Source organism: Adiantum capillus-veneris, chromosome 4, assembly GCF_014529385.1.
Source record: "Adiantum capillus-veneris isolate H3 chromosome 4, ASM1452938v2, whole genome shotgun sequence".
Taxonomy (NCBI): domain Eukaryota; kingdom Viridiplantae; phylum Streptophyta; class Polypodiopsida; order Polypodiales; family Pteridaceae; genus Adiantum; species Adiantum capillus-veneris.
The window spans coordinates 57,803,294-57,809,820 of record NC_140934.1 but is presented as its reverse complement, the minus strand read 5'-3'; the positions used below and the strand labels follow the sequence as shown (position 1 = coordinate 57,809,820).

General features: G+C 44.6%; 2 pseudogenes; both read left to right on the top strand.

Moving 5' to 3' along the window:
* The first annotated feature begins 335 nt into the window (after positions 1 to 335).
* LOC147459228 (uncharacterized) lies at positions 336 to 1,883 on the top strand (annotated as a pseudogene).
* A 1,539-nt stretch (positions 1,884 to 3,422) lies between these two features.
* On the top strand, positions 3,423 to 5,285 carry LOC147459227 (uncharacterized; annotated as a pseudogene).
* The last annotated feature ends 1,242 nt before the right edge of the window (positions 5,286 to 6,527 follow it).

The following is a 6,527-nucleotide window of genomic DNA, read 5'->3' as shown; positions in this document are numbered from 1 at the left end:
CTTGGAAATTGTCAAATCACCTCACCCATTATGTGTACACACCTATTACATGCCAAAAATCAAGTATGAGCCAAAATGACCACCCATTACTTGTAAAATTGCCAAAAAACGCAAAGGGGTATATGCATGCTAAGGTGGTACACTAGCTACTTGATTTTTGGGGGCTAGCCACTTCATGTTACTATCTAAGTTTGTAAGTGGTGGAGGTCACTTGTAGTACCGAATTTGAGAACATGGGGGTTTTTTTTTTTCAATATATACATACTAGTGTCTTTTTTTAAAAAGTGAGTTTGAGTGGCTCGGGCCCCTTTGTAACAGCCGCGAGTGGGGGAATTATGACTCGGAGAGCTGGGGTCATGGAGCTACAATCGCGCACCAAACGGGCTCAGTCCTCTCCACAGCATGTCAAGGAGCAAGTGGGGAAAGAAAGGAAGGCACATAGGCACAGGTCTCAGGAGCAAGAATCCAGGCAGAAGGAGAGCAAGCCGGTGAGGAAGACACCACCCAGGCACGTCGTGCATGCTTCTCCAAACAAAAGAGCTGCATCCTCTACTTCTGAGGGGGAGGACCATGACACACGCAGGGTCAAGAAGAGAAGGCCAAATCCTACTCATGCAACACGCGCTGTAGAGGAGAGGCAAGCTCGTCATTCCCGATCAAACCAAACGTCGGAACCCCCGCTTCTCCTGCACCGATGTCTAGGTGGCAGCCTCCTCCTGCCAACTTTGAGAGGAAGAGCCAGTTTTGCATGACAAAAGCAGAGGCCCATGAGGTGTACAAGCTTAATTGTGCTGGACAGAGGCTCCTCAATGAGAGGATTTTTCAGATGAAGATTGGCTACAAATGTTTACTGAGGTGCCAAAGAGAGGCAGCAAAGTCAAATGCAGGTTTTTCAAGAAGGAATTCTGGAGCAAATTCTACTCCATGTTCACTTCGGTGTACCAGGAGCCTCCTGGGAACTATGGTATGGAGGTAACAAAGGCATTTGCTAGGGGTTTCCTCTATGGACATTTGAGAGGGGCTGTGAATTGGCAGCTTTTGCTAAGAGCATTGTAGCCAATATGGAATCTAGCAAGCTGCAACAATTGAAGAAACAGAGATGGGCAGCGTTCCACTTCGCAAGTGCACCGCAGAGCTCGCGGTGCATGACCATGGTTACGAATGTAGATGATGGGGATGCCAGCAGGGGTTCTGGCTTGCACAAGGCGGCCAAATTTTCAAGGCTTGGAAATTTGTCTCTTCGTGAACTTGATGATTTTGGAATGGCTGTGGCACTCAGCGAAGCAAATGCATTAACACAGTACCATGAAGTGTGTAAAAGACGAGATGCCATGCAGGCAAATGTTCATCAAAATGAGGGGGCAATGTCAATCATTAACAGTGTGACAACGCAGGTTGCTAGAGACAAACATCGATTTGGGGAGCTGCAATCATCTGCGGCGGACAGTGCTGATGTGGAAAGGGAGAAGGCATGGGTCTTCAAGCTCGAAATGACGCTAGAGACCTTGCAAGCTGAGGTGGAGGATGATGACTGTAGTGCAGAGTTACTTGAGATTACTAGGGAAATTGAGATGAATGAAGAAATTCTCCCCATATTGAATGCTCGTGTCGATTTTGTAAACGCCATGCAATGCAGGAAAAGCCCGGTTCATTTGCAGGTTCCACCCCCAAAGTGCCACCACCTAATGCTAAGATATCACAGGTACCTGATAGTTGCAGTGCATGTGGCCTGCTCATGTACGACAAAGAGGTGTTGGGGATATTCATACTCCCCTGTAGACATGCTTACCACATATATTGTTTTGTCAACCTTGCTGGCAGAGCGGGAAAATGCTTGGCTGCAAGTTGTGGTCGTCTCATCCCAAATAATATCAAGGAATTAATGTTTGTAGATAGCGAGGGCGACACATCTCTTGGATGCTTAAAGTTTGGTAAGCAGGTCCTTTTTCTCATTTACATATGGTATCTGTGAATGTGGCTGAGAATGTGCATTGTTATTACCATCTTCCTAGGTAACATATGGGTAGGCACCTAACATAGAGGTAGGTGTGTTTGTGTAGAATTAGTCTACTACCAGTACAACTTCAGTCCTATGCATACTTGTAGGTGTCATATGAGCATGATCTCAAAGGTGGCTACCTATAATTGCATCTCCACAAGTACTAGCTTCCAAAGTGGTGCTTACTGGGGCAGACATCTAATAGTGTGACATGAAGGGTAGACACCTTGTTAGACAGTAGCTATGGTGCCTATTTCTTAATGGGGGCTGGTAGTTTCCCTCCAAGACAACTGTGGTACCTCTTGTACGTGTGGTAGCAATGTGGTTGGCTAGGTGGTACCATGTATATGTGTTCTAGACTAGATATTAGCTAGGTAGGTCTTAGCTGGCAAGGTGGTTGTTAGCAAGGTGGCAGCAGCTGGCTAGGTGGTAGATGGCTAGCTGTTGACTAGCTACCACTAGCTACTCAGAGCTAGCTAGTGACTAGCTATTGCTGAGTGGTGGCTACCTAGTCAGCACTACCTAGTCACAAGTAGCCACCCTTCAGCATTATCTAGTCACAAATGTTGACTTGCTAGTTGGTTGGGTAGTATGTGGCTAGGTGGGTAGTGACTATGTGGTAGCTTCTACAAAGGTGGTAGTACCTATGGTAGGTGGTGGTCCACCCCACCCAAGTCAGACTTTCCTAGTCACAAGTGCTAACTTGGCTGGATAGTAGGTGGCTAGTGGCTTATGTGCTAACTACTCCAAAGGTGGTAGCTATGGTAGGGGGTGACTACCACTTTATTGCCATGATCATGTGTCTTACATTCAATCTTTAGGCACCAATATTGTACTGGCTAAATTGTAGCTACTATGGTTTGAGCCACCCAGCACAGTGTTGTTACCCACTAGTACTGTGGTAGCTACCAGTCTGGGGATAGCTACCTTTTTCATGCAATGGTATCTAGCATGGTGGGACATAACCTTTAAAGTTATATGCATTGATGGTTAGCTTGTCATAACCTAAATTGCCTAATGCTTGTGCAGAATCTACCTCCAAGAAAAAAAAGTGAGGCACAGGTCCTTTCAGCCAAATCAGATGACAGTTTTGGTAACCCTCTCTTCAGGGAAATTCATAGAATATTTGTATGGTTTTGTCAATAAATGTTGCCTAAGCTTCCTATATATTGATCAGATGCTGAAAAGGGTGATCTAAACACTGAAGTGATCTCCAAAGAGGTCAAAGTGGGCGCTAAGATCAGTGTTCTCTTCGATAAGGAAGAGAGACATTGCAATCTAGAAGGTAACAGCAGTTCCTTGGGTCCTTCGAAGCACTTGTTTAGTACAAAGTTTACTCATCATTCTTTTTTACAATGCACCTAGAGTTTATTTTTGGGATGTTTTAGAAACATATGTACTTGATATAGAGGAAACCCAATTAATGGATGGTGATGTGCTCCCCATTGCGCATAAAATACTTGCGGAATTGCCACTTGTCAGGGAAATCTTCAAGAGCCAATATCCTAGCAAACCCTTGACATCCATACGAGTGAACCAAGAGAAATCTCCCTCAAAAAGCCCTAATATTGCAGAGGCTTTTGCAGCGGCGGCAGAAATGCAAAAAAACGCAAAGGGACTTCAGGTATAACTGGGTAATTTCTCAGATTTTTGCATCTGTATGGCTTGATTAGGGTGTTTATTAATAGTTACTGCTCCTACAGGGGGGGCAAGGGGAGACTAGAATGAAAGTTTGGATGCAGCCAAAGGGTCAGAGAGTGCTAAAGAGAAGGATTCTGTGGTTGTGGATGGGGACACCGGTGCAGTAAGCGGAGCAAACCTCAAAAAAGGTGTTGCAAACACACGGGCTAAAAGACGCCTGGCTTAGACTCTACCTAGTGTCCATGAGTGATGCTTTATAGCCAACCCTTCTATGAGACTTTTTGGTTGTACCTCCTTTTTGTATCAAATCACTATACTTCTTTGTACCGCAATCCTTTTGTAATGTAACAATAGAACGTTTGGATCAACCTAGAGTTCCTCTTTCATTGTCAAAGTGTTTTTTTATGTGCCTTGTGATGTGGTGCATGTGTCTTTTGATGCCTTGCCCATTGAGGTGAGATCCATTTTCTCTAAAAAAATTAATATTGCAACTTTTTGACTTTTGCGTTCTATTTGTTTAGAGGAAATCAAACCCTTGGGCTACAACAGGTGGAAATGGGTAATGCCCCAAGGATTGAAAGGGGTTTTGAAGATCTTGTCTACTTTACGATGCACAGGTTTTGCCAACACAACAAAAACAGCAAAGGAGCTGCTTGTGCTGATACAATCTTTGGCTATTTTTCCTGGCAAGGAAGGCACTGACATGAAGAGTGGTACAATGTCTAATGATGAATCACATGATCCTACTGCCGGGGCATCCACGCATGTGCACCCAGCAGCCCCTCAAGACTTCGTCCCTGTCGGTGATTCTCAGAAAGATTCCCCTTTGAAGCAAGATGTGTAGCCAGAGCCTCCGAAAGAAGTGCATTCACCAGAGTTACAACAAGATGTAAGTTCCTGTACAAAAAGGTGGAAGGATGTTCTAATGCCTTTCCCAATTAGCATTGTGACTGCTCCGCTGATGGAGGGTATGCCACCTCCAACTTGTCCTGCTCAAAAAGTCCTGGTATTAGACATGAATGGGGTTCTCTTGAGAAGATACCCCAATCCAGAGATCCCTCCGAGAACCAAAGATTTTCTCTGTCAAAAAGTGTTCAAGGGAGGCAGTGATTGTGGCACCTTTTGCATAATCAGGCCAGATGTGTTTCAATTTCTTCGTGAATGCGCAGACATCTTTCACCTTTGCATCTGGTCCAGCTGCACTAACAGAAACATGAATATTACACTAAAGGGTTGCTTGAGCGGGATGCACCCCAGAATCTAGAAAGAGCAGCTCTGCCAAATTGACTGTGTCAAATTGCCTTTCAGACTTACTGATATTAGAGAGCTACAAGGCAGCGAAGCAAAACCAATTTTTGTAAAGGGATTACCGGAGCTCTTAAAAAGGAGACCAGATTGGAGGGGGTCATTGATTCTTATCGTGGACGATACACGGTACAAAAATATTCTCAACAGTGATACAACCATGATATGTCCACCAACATTTCAATCGGATGACGAATCGCAGGATCCTCGCTACCTCATGAACACTCTATTGCCGTGGCTAAAGGGGTGGAATTGTGTGCAAGATCCTGATCAGTTTGTCAGGATGCACATGATATCAAATGAGAAGGACCAGGTTTCCCAATATGTTATCAAATATTGATCACAGAGAAAAGCGACTTGATTGTAAGAGACCAAGTTTAGGTTTGGTCCTATGTACTTGTGTAAACAGCCAATGGGAGTTGATAACCCCTTTTTGTATCATTGAACTATTTATATCATCCTTCTTGAATCTGTAACTGGCTTCGTACTAAAGTGGATATCTCATACTTCTTGGCATTTGTGATTTTGTTGGAAATGATACGTGGTACTTCAAGTCATTTATAATTGAGTTGAAACTTTTAAAGCTTAGTCAACTGTGTTGTCTCCTACTTGAAAATGCCACCATTATAAATCTTGTTGTATGGTAGATGTCTATTTCTGCATGGTAGCTGCCTATTTATGAATGTTAGCTCTATTTTCTGCATGGTAGCTGCCTGTTTAAGATTGGTAGCTATCTATTTTCTGCATGGTAGCTAGCTTCTTATTACTGGTAGCTATCTATTTTCAGCATGGTAGTGTTAGGATATAAGACGTAGCTAAATAGATAATTGAGTAGATTACTTAATGGAGAGAGACAGATTTATATACACGAGATTATAAAGTAGAGAGAGAGAGAGAGAGTACACACGATATACGTGGTTCACCCAATGTGGGCTACGTCCACGGGAAAGAAGCCACTCAATGGCTTTAGTACTTCAAAACAAGAAGTAGTTTACAAAGGGATTATACCCTTAATGGAGCTCCCGCCTTGCTTCACTCTCACCACCTCACACTCACCTTGTTGCATCAACTTCACACTATGAAATGTGTGTAGAAATGGCCTCCTTTTATAGGCCAAAAGGGCTGCCCTCTCTTATGAGAGACAGCCATGTTTGCCGCCCTTGTGCGAATAAGTCCAAATCGGACCCTCCAATCCTCCCATGTGTGGCCGCCCTTGAGAAGACAAGTCCGCTTTTGAATTCGGCCACCGGCCATTGAATTCGGCTATCGGCCACCGACCATTGACTTCCGACCACTGGCCACCGGCCATTGACTTCCGACCACCGGCCATCGGCCAGTGACTACCGGCCACCGGCCAACCGACCGGTTGTTTTCCGACCACTTTCCGGCCGCCGTCCGGCCATAATATTCCGCCGTCCGGCCTTTAAAGTTGCCCCTGATTCTTGTCCGTGAAAATTTTGGTTTCCGGTGAGTGATTTTCCTTCACACACGATGGCTTCTCCTCATAATGGGGGCCTTACAAATGTGCGCTTTTACCACAGAAAATTACAAGGGTAAATCAGGCTCCATACTTAACAATCTC